The 17,732-nt window shown below is 37.8% G+C and overlaps 1 protein-coding gene across 3 annotated transcripts in view; it reads left to right on the top strand.

The window, feature by feature from the left end:
• fbxw7 (F-box and WD repeat domain containing 7) overlaps window positions 1-17,732 on the top strand; it is a 151,729-nt gene that overhangs the window by 83,019 nt on the left and 50,978 nt on the right. The gene's annotated exons all lie outside the window — the stretch shown is intronic.

Raw genomic sequence — 17,732 nt, 5'->3', positions numbered from 1 at the left:
GTGGGCTGGTTTTGGCTCCTGGGCCGTATGTTTGAGTCCCCTTGTCTGTGGTGTCAAAATAACAGCAGATATTATTGTAATTAATTAATTATCATGATAAGAAGATATTATCACATTTGTTGATCATTGTATTTGTAGTAAATATTTAAAGAGCATATAAATATTATAGTTTATATTAAAAACGGTTGATTATGTAAAACAGATTGTGTGTGAGGTGACCAAAAATGTGTATGTGAATGGTTTGTATGGATGTTTTGTGTTATTGTAGAAATATACAGAAAAAAAAGTGTGTTAATAAAAAGCAAAGGAATCGGATTTAATTGAATTATTAGTTTGTAAAAAGGGGTGAGTGTCAATAAGTTGTACTTCTTCCCACTCCTTTTAGAGTGCAGAAAAATTTTGTTTGACCATGTTGTTTGGTTCTTTGTTATTTGATGATTCTTTGTGCTCGAAATAAAACTACACTACTACTACTACTAGAAAACAATGAGTGACATCACAGTTTGCTGTTCACTAATTAAATACTGTACTGTCTGTGGCATTGACACTGAAATGAACACACAGATGCAAGTCTTTGCCTTTTAAGTCTTTCACTGTGAGAAGAAAACAAAATGATTAGTAGTGGCTTGCCAACTGAATGACATTAGTACATTTGTGGTGCCAATTGAATATTGACTAACCACTCACTTGCTAGTGCCAGGGTCAAACATATTCTAGAGGCCAGTGATTTAATAATGATAGCTTCAAGCAGGAAAATAGAAAAAAAAAGAAATGTATGGATAAATAATCAAGTTAAATGTTATTTTTTGAGCTTTTTTTTTCTCCCTCAGATATCAGTAAATACCATTTGCGAAACGTGATGTTAACCGTCGGCCACTGTTGGAGCCAAGCCCTGGTACTGATAGTTGGTAAAATATTTTGTCGGCCTTTTCTATTTCTACTCTGTCACTTGACGTAACTCCGAGTTTGATGAGGTTTCCTTTGTGCAGCAGTGATGCAAGTTGGCTTCCTCCCACAGTTCCATCTTGTGAATGTTTCATCTCTGTCAGTGAAAAGTGAGAATGATACATCATCCTTTCACAGAAATAAGTCATACTACTCTTTCAAGGTCGTACGTCTCTTTTGTGTCATTAACATTAGGATGAATAGGATATTATAGCTCCCTTTCAGTTGCCATCTGTAGGCACATAACGGAGAGCGGATGGCTGAATGCCTGGCAGAGTATTGACTCACTGTTCATTAAATGTCAACTCTTGCTCTGTCTACCCTATATCAATTTTGTTACGTCTTTCTCTTCTTCTGCAGCCTTTGGCCAGTTTGTTCATTCACTCATTTAAGTTTTGTCCATTTGTAAAGGTGATTTCTGGGTCTGGTCTTATCACTGAGGAGCAGAATCAACACGCTGTCTCCTCACACTGGACGGGCTGCTTATTGTCTGGGATAAATGGAGTCGTTCAGTCTCGGTGCAGTTGATTTTCTGCGACTGAGCATTTCTTCATCACCGATGCTAATTGATTTTGAAGCCAAAAATAGGAATCGCAGGCTTAGAAAACTGACAGGCAGACAAAGGCAAGACACAAACAACTCTGATCACCTGCTATCTTTTGTTATTAATACATGGTTTTTATACAGATATATATATGATATAGAGATGTACCAGGAATTCTGTCCACCTTCTATCCAAGATTTTTGTTCATCTCATTTTTTGGACACTGGGTCAATATGTGATTGAGGGACTTTTTGAGTTCCCTTTACAGGGTAACATAGTTGACAGATATAGTTGACATTTTTGCTGTTTTCAGGCCTAAAATCAACATAACCGTAACACCACATGACATTTTTACAGAAAAATTCTTCTAAATATCATATATACAATTGAGTAAAATTGATATTGGAAGTTATTTATAAAGATATTGTTGTAACAGTGTTGACATAAGAGTGCAATAAATACACACTTGACTCACTCACTACTTTATATTAAATAACTAAGAAAGAAGAAAACGAACATATCTTGGAGTCTTGCCAGTGTTTTCTTAAGGAGGAAATGACATCATGTGGAGCAGGTCATGTGATTTGGAATTAAAACACTTCCTTGAGAGGTGTTTTTGTAATGGGTAACTTAGTTGAAAGTCATTTCTCGGACACAGATACAGTTTATTTTCCATATAAAATTTGATATATTGTAAAAAAAGAAATATCTGTCATGGTTATCTCAACCTAAAAAGAACAAAATCAAAACAACTTTTGAATAAACTCAACAATTTCATTATTGTTTAGCTAATTAGAAGGTGGTTGTTACTAAATTTGAACAGTTACGTAGTTGGCATTGTAGAATATCTTGTCATTTATTAATTATTTATTAATCATTAAATAATATGTGATTGTTTCCATAATAAAACAATTATGGAATGTTAAAATACATGATCATAATGAACATAAAAAATATTATTATTATTATTATTATTATTATTATTATTTAACTTTCAATTAAGATGTATGCAAGGAGGACTTCAAAAGTCACTCTATTATGTATATCTTGACCTCACTGTTCACCCAGTGATTTTCAAATCTGACACACATGTTCTCTACCACTAGCAGAGGTGCAGTGCACAGTTTGATGGCTGAATTTTTTGTATGTTTTTTTTTTTTCTACGCATTTTCAAAAGATTGAAAATTAAGACTCAAAATGAAACCTTGAGTAGGCAGTGTTGTGTGACTTGGCAGGAGTATTATTAGGCTCTGCTTACTTTTTCACTTGTTAAACCTTTTTTCTCATTGTACTTTGGTCATCAGTAGGGTAATGTTAAACATCTCTATAATATTGAATAAAATAAGTGATTAAAGAGTTCATGTCAGTGCTTACCATTAAAAAGTAGATACTAAAGTAAGTTAAAAGTAAAGTGGGGGAAACAGTGTGAAATAAGTGAAGTTCCATTCCTAGATGCCCGTGTCTCCACACACAGCATGTGGACCTCTGTGAATTGTGCGTGGGAGTTGTAGTTTTTTCACTTCCAAACGAACAACTGCACACTATCATCGCTCTCGAATATTTCAGCTCCAGTTTCTTCCTTTTAAACTCAACACAGAAATTGCTTTCAGTTTGGTGCCATTTGAGCAGATAGTCAGTCTGTGCAATTGGTAGAGAAACCGAGGAACCAAAATCGATTTCTATAAAGTACGAGAATTGCTTCATCACCTACACAACATTGCATGAGATACCCAGAGCAAACACCTTCATTACAGTCCTGTGATTCTCACATTCCCATAGTTGGCCTCACAAAAGACCATATAGTCAGCTGAGGTACTTAAAAATCAGGTTCAAGGTTAATTGATCATGTTTTGCTATGGTTAAGTGTAAACTTATTAGACAGAGAAATAGCCAAATGAAAACTACTTAATCCACTAATTTGAATAATTAGCAAATGTTTAGTCCTTTCTGAAACTCTTGTTACTATCATCACTGTTATCTCTTTGTTGCCACAATTCAACAGTATTATAAGTGAAAGGAGTGCCATTAAAGGGTCAAACCATCCAAATCAAACAAAAAACACAAGCTCCACTCTGCGATACTATAGTCTAGCTGTGAAGCTCGTTTTAGCGTCTTCTGCCCTGATTTTGTCAAATCATTACTTGAAACTTAGCTTCTTTTATTCCTCAAACAATGAAGATGAATTGATTTTGTTTGTGTTGCTCTAAAAAGTGTGTGTGTGTGTGGGGGGGGTCTAGAAAAATTGTGAGTTTTGAAAAACAAGGACCTATTTACACAGGATATAAAGTTAGAGGACCCAACTTAAGGGCAAAAGCACCAGGATACATTCTATCAGTGTGTTTGACAGTAGGAGGTCAACTTATGCCATGTTTCCACTACGTGGTACTGACTCGACTCGACTCAGCCTTTTTGTGTTTCCATTACGAAAAAGGACCAGGAATCTGGTACCCGGTACTAGTTTTTTGGTGTCACCTCCACTGAGGTTCCAGGACTGGGGAACAGATACTAAAACGTGACGTGTAAACACTGCAGACCACTGATTGGTCAGAGAGTTGTCTCTGTGACCCGCCGTTTTACAAAAACAGATGCGGAAGTTGAAAATAAATATAGCGGTAGGTTAATCCACATGATTACAGCCCACAAAACTACACCATCGTTTGAAGAGATTCAGTCTTTGGTGGCCGATGTAAAAATTCAGCATGAGCTTGACAAGACTACATGCAACGAGTGAGTTTATCAGCAACTCTCTGAGCAGACAACACAGAAGTAACACGCCGCATTGCTATGGCGTCCAGGTACTCTAAAGTTGGTAGTATCCTGTAATGGAAACAGTCTCCAGGAATAGTACCTGATACCCGAGTTGAGTCGAGCTGAGTCGAGTCGAGTCGAGCCGAGCCGGTTCCATGTGGTGGAAACACGGCTTTATGTTAATGTTATTATGGACGTGTATGTATGCTTTAACTTCTGAATTCTTTAATACAGACCCCAATATGCTCTGTATCAAAGCAACTGCTGTTGTTGTATGATATCATTTTAATTAAAAGCTGCTGCTTTGAAATGTCAAACTGATACAATTTTTACCTCTGAAAGAATATTTTTCACTAACTTACTTTTATCTTGTCCTTTTCTCTCTTGTCTTCTGCCTCCTCTCATTGGATGCTGCCAACTAACAGGTAAGAAAAAACTTTCATCACATAGAACTCATTTTTTGCTCTTTTTATGTCTTGAGAATAATTATTTAATGTGACTAGGAACTGAAACACCTGCTGGTCTTTGTTGGGGGGAGTGTGTGACCTGCAAAAAGTCAAGATGGCATTATGTTACCTCTGGGGGGCAGCATAAACTAAAAAGAATGAACAGTGGCCTCATTGAATACTCACTGGACCTTGATTATGATAGTTCACTTAAATAGGGGTTTCCATCTGAATGTTTTGTCTTGAATTTCTCTTGAAGATGGTATTGGCTGCTCCATGGATACGTTTATCTACTATGACCCTGTATGGGATTTGAAGTTATTTTGGCATCCACTACAGCTGCTCTATTTTTTAGCTTAGTCATATTTTTGTTAAGTGCATGCCTGTTAATGCTCAGAGTCTCTTGGTTCTCTGTTTTTCATCTCTATATCTACATCTCTCATCCATTAGTCCGTAGAAGCACATCACATGTCCTTCAGATGTGTTTTTTTAAGCATCAGCCAGACCCTTGTCATTCATTTTCCACTCACATACACAGGCTCAGCTAAGAGCGTCAATAGATATTCAGGTTGTTATGACGACTGTGAGGACAGCACTCAATACTACATTAGAGTCTAAAGAAGCTCTTACACTGTTGAACATCTCTACAAGTTTAATGCAATGCTAATTGAACAAAAAATCCTTGGAAAGCAATTGCTAAGAACATCCATGTAGAAAAGTCAATAACCTCTGTTAAAAAATGAGAGTAGAGCTACCTAAAAAAATATTGTCTATTTAAAGATGTATTTTCAGTCTGGATAGAAGGATTCCTGTGACTATATATTTGCTCTAGTATGAGTAATCCTACACAGTTCCACCTACAGTTTTAATGGTCTTATTTTAAGCATAATGTACGATGGTTGGTTAAGGCCATTTGGAATAGAGCCAAGGGGCCTGGGGTAATACACTGAGGAAAAAAGTCAGAATTTCCAAGATGAAAATGGTTAATTTACAAAAAAAAAGTTAGACATTGTGTGAAATTAAAGTAAACAGTCTTGAGTTCCAAAAAGAGCCATGGTGCTTTTGTCCTGTATTTTACTACAGGTATCACTGTAGCCTGTCTCACTGAGGTGGGGTGATATCATTATTTCTTATTATACTAAATTAATTATAGTTAATTCACTACTTTAATCTCAGAGAAGCTGTTTTTCCTCATGCATTCAATCTGCAATTCAATCTAGAAAATTCTGAATAATGCATCCTTCCTTTCAAGGTTCTAGATGCGTCATTATCCCCAAGGGGCAAATTATTGTGCAGCCAGCAGTATACTCATTAACAACAAATGACTGATAAATGCAAAAACACAAATCACACACTGTTCACTATTCAGGAGCCTGATAACAGCAGGACTTAAATAGTTCTTCTGTCTATTGGTCCTGCTGCGTGGTAGGACATATCTGCAACCAGACTGAAGCAGCGTGAACTCAAACCATAGAAGTTGGGTGGGGTCATTCAGGACCAACCGGGCCTTTTTCAAAGTTCTGACCTTGTGCAGGTGTGTAAGGTCATTCAAGGTCACACCTGCGATTCTGCTGCACACCTTCACAATACCCTGGAGTCTGTTTTTATTTTTGGTGTTAAGTAGACCAAACCAGCGGATAAAAGAAAAGGTTAAAACCAAGTCAATGAACACCCCCTTTTCTTTTTACAAAAAAAAAAAAAAAAGAGACCAGTGTACTTAATATCAGTGCTGTCCTGTGTCATATGTTGTGAGACTGTTTTGAATTGGGGATGCACCTATACCACTTTTTCTAGACTGAGTACAAGTACATTTGATTACTTGCCAATACTGAGTACCGATATGAGTACTTATTAATATTACAGTTCTTAGTTAGTTTTAAAAAGTGCTTTATTGTCATTAGTCTGACTGTAACGAAGTGCTGCTACTGACATTTAATGCATTGGAATGAGCATTTCTCAATCAATCCACCGGAGGGTGAGGCTTTTCATTAACTATACTTGCCAAATATCACGAAGAAGAGTAAAGTTTTTCGAGAAGAAGAAGAAGAAAGTCAATAATAACAAACAGGGTGACGACAGAGCAGGTAAAACTAATGTGGATACTAATGTTGATATCGATGTGGGTAGTTGTCATAAATATATCAGTAGTTTTTCACTAACTCACACAGTCGCTCTTTGAAAAGATCTGCTACCTCCACGGTTCCTGGTGGTACTGCTTCTTCGTCTGGGTAGGCACAGAGCCTTATAAGATAATCTGATGATCTTTATATGGCTCTGGGTATGCATCTGCTAGCTCCCGAAAAACAGACAGAATTACGTGTGGAATGTACGCAGAGGCCAGGCAATACGCTCCATCCGTATCCGTCTGTGTCTTTAACGTTACTTGCAGTCATCGTTACATTCGTTACCATCGTTTATTTTGAAAAATCCCCACACTATTGACAGTGTGGAGTGATATCGATGTGTTTGTATCAGAGCACTTTTACAAGTACGAGTATCGGACCAATACCTGATACTGGTATCGGTATTTGTGCTTCCCTGTTTTGAATAAAAATTTGAATTAAAGTAAATAAATGAATTACACAAACAACATAATTGGACATCCTAATAAATATATGTAGTTTGGAAAATAATAATGTTTCAAACAACATGCTGATGCATAATTATACAAATATGAACATTTTTCTGTCATTTGAAATTTGAAGAAACTGTAGAGGAAACACCAGTGAATTGAATCCTACATGTGTTTGATGTTTGAGTAATAAATACGACAAGCTGCTGTTGTAAAAACAAACAAAAAAAATTACTCAATAAAACAAGAGTAAAAAAATATTCATAAAAGTCCTGTCGACATTAAAACTCAGGAGCTTCCAATAAACGTACATGCGCTGATGTGCTTTGGGTTTGTAACTTTTTCTTTTTCCCCTTAATCATGACCTAGTACCGGCTTAAAGTATTGCCAGTGATTGAGGAATTGCACGGTATTTTTATCTGTTTTAGAGCCGTCTTCCTTTTCATGCAGTGGTATAAGTTTTGATGGTACAAGAAGTGTCTTGGAAGTTATTTTTCTCAGTCCATTTCCTGACATGCTAGAAAAAGTTTGATGGGACACAGTTCACCAGAAGCAAAAGTGGCATCCATTATCACAGCTGGATACAGTGTGCAAGGGGAGTTGAAAAACCGGTGCTGCATTTTCCACGGCAGAATAGGGTCAGAAGCCGCAGCTGAGGTGTTTTTTGGCTCGCTACGGATATTGCCTTGTCATATAAAGAGCTGTCAGCAGGGCACAAGCTTATTCTGTTGCACAAGTCAATCCACAGTAACACCGTGTACTCCTTTGACTTTTTCTGTTCCTAAGTCGGAGTCTAAAGAGCCTTAGATAATATTAACGGTGAAGTGGGTTTATGAAGTAGTACAAACATTACAGAACTATCATTCTACCTGTTTTATCAACCCAAAAATAATTATCAAGCAAAGTCAAATGTTTGATTTTATCGCTGTATCAAAATATCTGCTCATCCCATATACAGAAAGAACAAAAAAAAATCCATATATCTACCATATCTTTGTTTCTGATGCGAGACATTTTAACTTGATGTGTCTACCTGTTTTACCAACCCAAAAATAATTATTAAGCAAAGTCAGATGTTTGATCTTATCGCTGTATCATAATATCCGCTCTCCATAAAACTGCGCTTGAAAGATAAACAAGACTAATTATAAAATGATCACTTTAAATGCACCATGTCTACTTCAACAAATGTTTATGTTTAATTTACACTTAAAGTGGTATAAAGCACAGACATATAAAAGCGGAGTCAGTCAACAGGTCGCAACTAATGAATAACAAAAGATGCATAATATATTGATGCATTACACAATTAAACAATAGCATATGACACAGGAAGTAGATAGACAGTACCATTTTTAACCGATTATATTAATAATTTTATCATAATAGCATGTTATTAATCTTTATAAAGTGAGTCTAGGTTTCAGAATAGTTTCACCTGAGGCTTTTCTCCACTTGTCCGTATTAATTTTAACGCTGAAACTCTGTCAAACTTTACATTAATTCATTCCGAAATGTTACTTATATCAGCTAATCATTCCATATATAGCAGAACAAAAAAAAAATCATATATCTACCATATCTTTTCTTCTAATGCAAGGCATTTTAACTTGATGTTGAACGAAATCAGTGTGGGCAAAACCTAGTACTTTCCCGTCTATTTCTTTACCGTAACTGTGCATCTCCATACCTGAACAGACAAATGACATGACCGGGAGAGAGTAATAATGAACGTTATTAGTACTGAATGTAGAATATACATTGAGCTTTATTTCATCATCTCTTTTTCAGCAAGTGCATGTGTCAAAGTTTGCAAACTATCTCAGTGTGAAGGCAAATCATTTTAGTGCTGCGGGATAATAATGAAGGAGCAGCACTTGGAAACAAGGTGTGTGTAAAAGCAGTACTTCAAACACTCTTTGCGGGGAGTGTTATCGCTGTCTCGGAGAGCCCCGACGTTAATTGATTCATTAAATCTGAGTTCAGGCATAAGTGAGGTACGCTTGGATGTTGTGTCTTTGTTTTTTTGGTCCGGTGTGTTAGAAAGTTTTGTCATCCTTCTTAAAGTTTCCTTGGAGTAAAGTCCCACCGTCCTGGATTTTTACAACAAATTATACAAATTAGAACGCGATGTGTGACTCAACATTTTCTCGCAGTCCCTCAACAGCTTAGCCGCTTTGCATGGCCAGGAATTGAATATTCACCTCAATGCTGTTCCCTGCAGAATGTGGGTTTTGATTAGCAATTCATGGTGTCCTTAAGGCAGTATAACAAAGCGATCAATATCCTCCCCTGTGATGAGCAAAGGGGGAGCACCATGTAGGGATTAATTTACTAATACAAAATGGAATATCGATGAAGAACTCCTCGCATATATTCACTCATTCTCACACACACTCACACATATACACAAGCAGCTGTATCTTCTTAGCTTTGTTTTTCATCTCAGCTGCATGTCAGTCGCCTGTTTTTATTACTGTGATAGATGACAATGAAAGGGATTCCATGGCTACATTAGATTTTCCAGCTATGTCTGCTAAATGGGCAGGCAGCAGCCTTTCATTTATACAGAGCTCTGATGTAATTAGCACAACCTCATTACTCCGCTTGTTACCCCCTCCCACTTGTTTACCATGAGTCCAGGGGAAAAATACAGCAAACCGTCTTCTAATACTCGACCAAGGTTTCTTTGAGCCTCTCTTTGCCAGTAAAATTGGCGTCAACCACCCAGAGTTTATTCGGAAATGCTACCCATGCTACTATTTGCTGACCTCTTCCCCTCCAGTCGACTAGAATGTGCCAGAATGTAATGAATCATCTCTCCCAGTAAAATATCCTCACGCTCTGAGAAATGTGAAACCTGTAGTGAAAGTGGAATTTGCTGTAGAAATGTAAAAACATCAGTGATCAGTGACCCTTTGCAGATCAGCTGATTCTGTGTTTCCTCCCTTTTCTCTCTGTCTCTTTATGGACTCTTGGGGTGTTTATCCACAGCTGAGCTCCAGTCTATCTATACATCTTAATCTAAAATCCACCAAATGAAACTAAACACACCAGACCCATACCCATTGTTGTACATATTATCGTCCTGTCTCTCACATTGCTGTATTATGTTGGTATGTTTCCTTTTGCCCCAAATTTGCTTCCCTTTCACCTCATTATTTATCCTTTAAGTGCCAAAGTCACAGTATTGCAACATAACCAAACAAAATGGACAGTTTTTTGGAATCTTGATATCAAAATTAAATATTAAAAAAACAAACTCTGGTACCTAAAGGGTTAACATCTCAGAATATAAATGTAGAAGATTATAAACATGTTAATTATAAATAAAAGATTGAACAACACCTTATGTAGTAGGACAATCAACAAAAACAGCGTTAATCACCTTGACTGTATTGATACACCATGATCTGTTTTCTTTTTTCTCACCACAATTTCACAATGAAACAAATTATTTTTTTTATTTCATATCTGCAGCAACCAACATCTGAACATGGTCTGAACTTGCTTTCATCGTGACTTTATTTCCTCACCAGCAGAAAAGAAATTAATAATTGATAAAACTGCAGGTTAAAATCAACCAGCCGAGAACTCCAATGCAGACCAGCTGTAAAGACTGACTATAAACTAACTTAAATATACTCACTATCCTTGCATTATTGATACAAAAATCTTGTGATGCAACACCGTATAAAATACTGTAATTATGCTAGACGTCGACCCTTATAAAATGAATATTAAGAGAATATGAAAGTGTGGACGGTGCTGTTTATTTATTTAGTTTATGATGCAATTTATATGATTCTTCTGGAAAGCAGATCATATGACAGATAAAGATCCGCCAAGATTTAAGAGCATCAGATCACTCAATTGTAGTAAACAAGCTGCATAACCTTGAATAAAGACCAGAGATGGTTTCTGCTTGATAGTTTGGTCACGCAGTCAGTTTTAGCTCATATGTTTACAGGACAAGGACATATATGATGTTTCCCTTATACCTCAGTTTGACCTCAATGCGCTCTTCATAAAACTGCTTTAGTTATCATGCTAAGCCCACAGTACATTTGAAATTCAGCAAAGTCAGTGAAGATGAAGTTATTCTCGTTATAGGAAAGTTGCTTAAGGCTCATACTACCCACATGTGCACTTCATGCTTCATCTCCTCTGATCTTCTCAGGGCCTCTTTTACACCTCTACACAACCTCAGCATGCTACAGTGAATAAGAGAAAGTGCTGATTTAGTCTGACTGGCCTCTTTAATTTGTGATGAGCGTGGGAGAGTCGGACCCCATGGGGCCGCCAGAGAGCCTTGTGGCCAGGTTGTACTGCTGCCCCATCCCTCTAGCCAGCTGTACACACACCTGCCAAGTCAGCGCCGGCTACCCAGTTCACTGCTCAACTCTGTTCTAAGGAGTTAACTGTGCAAGCTCAGAGTTTTGTTTTTTTTTTAATTTTTTTTAGACAAGAAAGGAATATGGAAATGTCACTTTATCCTTGTGATATACTCATTAATTAACATAGACCTTGTTACTTGTTGTATTTTGTTGCGTAATAATATTTACTGTCTTAATCAAACACACAGTTGTACATTGTCCTACATAATTCTGTCTTACATAATTCATAATTCCATCGTTTGAGTTTAAGTGCCTTTTTCTATGCTCATTTTCTGTAAATAAACCCACGATTTGTCATGAGAGACTTACAGAAACACTTACTAACAGCATCTTCAATCACTGGATCCTTCAGTAGCTGGAAAACCATTGTTACAAAGCTGGCTCAAAGAATGTAACATAAGACCATTCAGCTCTTTGCTTTGATAAAAAAAAAGGTGCTTTATTTAACCAAATCCACTCAAAATGTGAATCAAACCAAACAATGCCACATGTTGGCCATGAGGTTAGTGGACTGCTCAGTCAGTCAGAGGGAGATAGAACACCTGCTGAGATGGCCCTTTTTATAAAAGTAAGCCACACCCATAAGGTGTGGCCAAAGACCAGACAGCCCATGGTCCTGTCCTCCAGTGAGACGGCAAGAGACTTAATAAGGCCATCACACCATTTAAAAATTAAATACATGATAGGTCCAGTTGTAATATGTAAGAGCTAAGATAACTTATAGTAGATATTGTAATGATAAGAAAAATGTATAATCCTAAATAAACTCATAATTTAGATACTGAAGCTTAAGGATATGCCGAGATGTACTTTCAGATACAGGTATGACTGCCCTTTGGCTCTTATTTCTATGGAAAAAGCCCATGTTAAGATGCTTAGTAGTCTGAATGTTAAGCTGTAGCACTTTCTTCATGCTGTCTTGGACACTGGCTTACACTCACATAAGGAGCTTGATTTATACAGTTTTCTGTGTTCAGGTCCTCTAAAGCACATCCACTTTACAGTAGCTGCTGTTACCAGCGTGGCATCACAACAACTGATTAGTTGGCCTCAGCTGCTCTTTTTCTCACATTTGTGGTTCTGTACACATTGTTCATTTTGAAGACAACATTAAGGAAGATGACAATAGAATCAGTTACATGCTGCTGCCTCTGTAAATAAAAACACCTTCACTGCAAACCCTTTTCTCACTCTAATACCTACAACATCTCAAAGAATCGGCTGTGATTGCACGGATGTTCTTTCCTTCTCTATAATGATGACACAAGGGGAATAGAGGTTACATGTAGCTTGCTTCACTGACATGTAAACAATACAGCGTTGCAACGTTATGTTACAAAAGGAAACGTACGTGATTAGAATATGACACAGCCAGAGCATACACTATACATTGGTCCAATGTTGTGGACTTTAGACGTGAAACATCAGCTGAAGTAGCCACTGAATTATAATCAAACTCATATGGCAGGTCTTGTATTTCTAGCTGGATTTCTTTATAACCCCAGTTTAATTAGTCTCTTATAAACAAAATAATTGAATCAGTATGTCTGTAATCCTCATATGCTTTATATGCTTTATTTTGTTTGCTGCTGGGAAAACCTCTACTTTCTGAAGAAGGAAAGAAAAGCACACATCTTTTTTCATCAGACAAACAAGTAAAGACAAATATTACCCTGGAGCACTTTGTCACAAAAGGAGCACTCTGCTTATGATGTTTTGGCTTATTTAATGTCAGGTGTTTTCACATTAGCATTTCTGAGTGGCTTAGCACTTTTTCTACTGAAAAACAAGCCAGAGCAGGTGAATGACAAAAGTATTGAACATAAACTCTATTCATTACAACCACTCAACAAATAATTGTGAGTGTGTAGTGTTTGTTTTTTTGTTTTTGTTTTTAGAGGCAGCCATCCCAGTACTGCTCCTATTTCCAAACTGGAATTGCTTTATGCACAGAGGAAGTTCCAGGGCAGGTTCACAGCCATCTCTTAATCTCAAACCAGTTTTTGATGGTTTGCATCAGAACCACCTTTTGGCCAGCAAAACTAGTTACAGAGTGGCACTGATTCTGTGGTAGACTTTAACCAAGAGCCTCTTACAACTTCAACTAAAATGTCCTAACAGACAGAAAAGAAAGAAAGTACTGTGTCATCTGGTTCACTACATGGAATTAAATCAGTAGGGTCCTGGGGAGACCTTGATTTGTAACTTCACATACATTTAAACAAGACTTAAATAAGGTTGTTCTTCATGCTGTACCATGGTTAGGCGTACTGACTGTCTTGCCACTCCAAAAGCATTGGAGCAAATTGTCAAGTAGGCTCACTCCGTTGTAATAAATGGACTACAGATGTGAAGTTTAATCAACTGCATTCTTACCTGAAAAAAATCTTCCACATTCCACGGACTAATAATAGTATTTCAAACATTATGATTCATTACTAGCCAGCTTGGTAACAATCGCTAACATCAGTATTCTGTTTCCTAACACTGACCTACAGAATACCATATATAGGCTTACATAGAGATAAAGCAGTGTGACTCTTCAGGTGGTTGTCAGTGTCTGTAAGTTGGAAGAGGCACTAGCAGTTGGACAGATGAAGCACCAGGTCTGAGTTTGTGGAAAACGACTTTCTGACAATTTATTCTTTGTAATCCACATCTCTTTTTTTTCTACTTTTTCTCCTATTGTGCTTTACTTGCCACTCAGACGGTGCTTTTGTCACTTTCCATTTGGTGACTGTCTTCATACAGATGCACTTTGTTATGCCTCTCACTACAGTGCACGCAAACATAGATAGTGCGGCTATTTCAGAGACTGGCTGAAAGCTTGGTCACAATCCATTTGTTGTAGAAGTGTCTCAGCTGCATAACAATTAAGCAACATCGTCACCACGTGAATCACAGACAGATGGCACGTCCACTACAGGAGAGACAAAGGGAAAGTCTTGATGTTGAACTGGTTTCCTTTTTAAAGATGACTGTTTCCCGCCTGTTGGGGTTGTCCCCTGATGTTCATGGTGTGATTGGCAAAGCAAGGTGAGTACAAATTGTTACAATAGGGGAAGAAATTTCTGCCACATACCCAGGGCCAGCTTTATGATTCCATGTTGCATTCCAAGATAAAATTGCCCTTATTCTCCTGAAATTGAGGCCTTTATTAGCACCCTCTGCAGAATTCATTACTGAATTGCAAGCCCTGTGCTTCCATTGCCAGAATTGCTTGACTCTAATAGCAAACAAGAGCTTTATCCCTGGATGAGGCCAGAGGCAGTACACTGCAGCCTGAAGGCCAGAGAGGGTGAATCCTGTTGCCAGGCAACGGTTTATAGCTGCAGGGGAGGGGGCGATGGTGCTGGTAGCGGGGTAGTCCACTGCTGCCCACACCCCTGTTTGTCCTCCGTCATCGCCGCGTCAGGATTAGATCTGCAACTTGCCTGGCCTTGAATTATTGATTTGCTTGTCTCCGTGTAAAAACATTGTGCTGTGCAAGAACAACCTGAGATATGAGACTGGAGCTGTCACTAACTAATCTGATATTTTTGATGACGTAAAGAAAAAATATTTCCTCCTGATTTTAGCTTCCTAAAAAACACGACACTCCCAGTTCACTTCAACAGAACATGAGAATGGCAGATAGACTTGTACAGCACTTATTTCACTTAGGAAAGTGGCAAAACAGAATCCTTCAGCCCCATTACTTCTCTCCCTTTCTTTTCTCCTCTTTGGACTCTCTGCAGCCCAGTGTGTTTGCTTGTTGTTGTTGATTCGGGATGCCTGTCTGTGATGGAGCCTTATTTGTTTCCTGAATGTCTAATCTGCCAAGTTCATGCTTTTGGCTGCCCGCTGAGAAGGGCTTCCTTGTTCTGCGTCTGCCTGGCAATCCCAGTGACTGCTGCTGTCCCCCGGCCTCTCGTGCACATTAACATACAGCTGTCCCACAGGATGTAGTGAGACAGACACCCATGAGCTTCAGAGGGACGCTGGGCACTCCCTCTCCCCTCTTGCAGATTCAGCTCAGAGGCAGCAGCCGTAGCAGATGGGCCGTGGAGATTAAACCACAAGGCACATGGCAACTATTGTGTGGTGCCTATTGTGAAAATTTAAAGGTCATTTATAGGGTCACAGTTGAAATGGTGCACTGAGGCCTGCCTCCCATCCGTGAACCGAGTAGGTGAAGGTTTTTGCTAATGATAGCTTTTTGCCCTGTCAGGAGTATTGATAAGTAGGCAAGATGCTGAGAGAAAGCAAGAGCCAGAGTACAGGTCAGAGTTATTGTTTTCTGAACTTTTAATTCTTTTTATTTTCATGTTGTTAGTCAGGTTATTTTTTAGTTTTTATTATCCTGCTGCAATTTAAGGTGGGGATATAGTGGTCGGCATGACTCTTCACAATCTTATTGTTTCTGAAGTAGGGATGTAAACAATTAATCAACTAACAATTAATTGTCGATAAGAATTTGCTTGATTAAATTATTAATTGTCGGTTAATTGCTCTTTTCCATGGTGGGATTTGTGGTGTCAACAGTAGGGGGCGCCACTGCCAAAACCAGGCTTCATTGCTGAAGTTGAATAACGAGGAAGTTACCCTGTCCACCTGTCCACACTTGTCCAAAGGCTGCCGGTTTGTCTGTGTTGCGACGCCGCGGCTTGGATAGCTGGTCATCAAACAGGATCGTGGCGTTGATGAGTTAGAATCACTTTGGGGATATGGTGGAGCCAAACACAGACCATCTCCGCTGAAATCTCGCTCCATCATGTCAGTGATGTAAAGTCAGAACTGCCCATTTCTTCTAAACTGCCTCTCTTCAGATCCATTTATTTTATTGAATTTCTCTGCAGAATGTGTTTAGTTCTATTACATAAATGTCATTGCCTGTACTGTATCCGATGGTACAGTAAACCAATCAATAAGTAATATGACATTCTTTTTTCATGAAGTATATAAACAATATTTAGCTTTTATTCTTATAGACCCTATCAAAAGAGAAATACAGGGTCTCAGCAAAATCGCCACTTATCAGTTAATCGTTAATCGATCAGTAAGGTCAACCAACTAATGATTAATGAATTAATCGATAATTTGCATCCCTATTCTGAAGCATAAATAGTACTAACACGTTACACATGTACTGAATTATTTGAACTGGTATTGTATCTCCACATGGGAAATACGTGGTGAAAGCTAAGAGTTTCGCAGGTGAACATAGGTATCATCATAAATATGAAACACTGGAAATACCTGTGCACTGTTTGTCTTTAAAATAGTTCAATATGATGCTGTTGGTAATGTTGGACTGTCACAGAGCACATCAGCTGAGCAGGCCGTCCGTCCTATTGAGACTGTTGGAGAATGTGAACACATGCATCTCACACCACCTCTAAATGCGTCCTGAGACTGTTCAGAACTCGCATTAGAGTTGCGTGCAAGTGTTCGGAATTGTCAGAATGGATTTTCATGCCAGGTCTGAACAAGGCCTCTGTCTCTCCAAATCATACTTGTGTGCAATGAAATCAAATCTGTGTAAAATCTTGTTTTATTATGTATGTAACAGCACTGCGATTTGTCAGTTTCGTTAATTCACGTCAGATACACTCTGTCATTTTAGTGATTTCTTTTTTCAAGCCATTTATTTGCGAGACCTATGAACTACTCAAATAACAGTTACCAATAATAATAATAATAATAATAATAATGATAGTAATAATAATAATAATAATAATAATAATAATAATAATATAAATAAATAAATAAATAATCACAGTTTATTTAATGTTTCACTTAAATATCTTTGGATTCTGAGGTGCTGATTAGGACATGTGACTGTATCACCAAAGTCAATGGCTCTTTTTGTATGCTTTGCTCTTTGATGGAAGTGAACATTTGCTGCAGACCATTTTTTTCGTTTTCTTTTTCTTGGGGGCATGTGAGGGTGATCATGATCTTTTTTTAGTTAATGGGAAACCTTCTCATGGAAGCAAAGTATAAGAAAAACGATTTTCAATTAGTGATGAAGCAGAAAAAGAAGGAATGTATTCAAAGCTGGCAGTGTCTAAGTGAATGTTTTTTCTATGGAGATAACT

This window comes from Sphaeramia orbicularis, chromosome 1 (genome assembly GCF_902148855.1).
Source record: "Sphaeramia orbicularis chromosome 1, fSphaOr1.1, whole genome shotgun sequence".
NCBI lineage: Eukaryota > Metazoa > Chordata > Actinopteri > Kurtiformes > Apogonidae > Sphaeramia > Sphaeramia orbicularis.
This window is presented reverse-complemented; position numbering and strand designations above follow the sequence as displayed.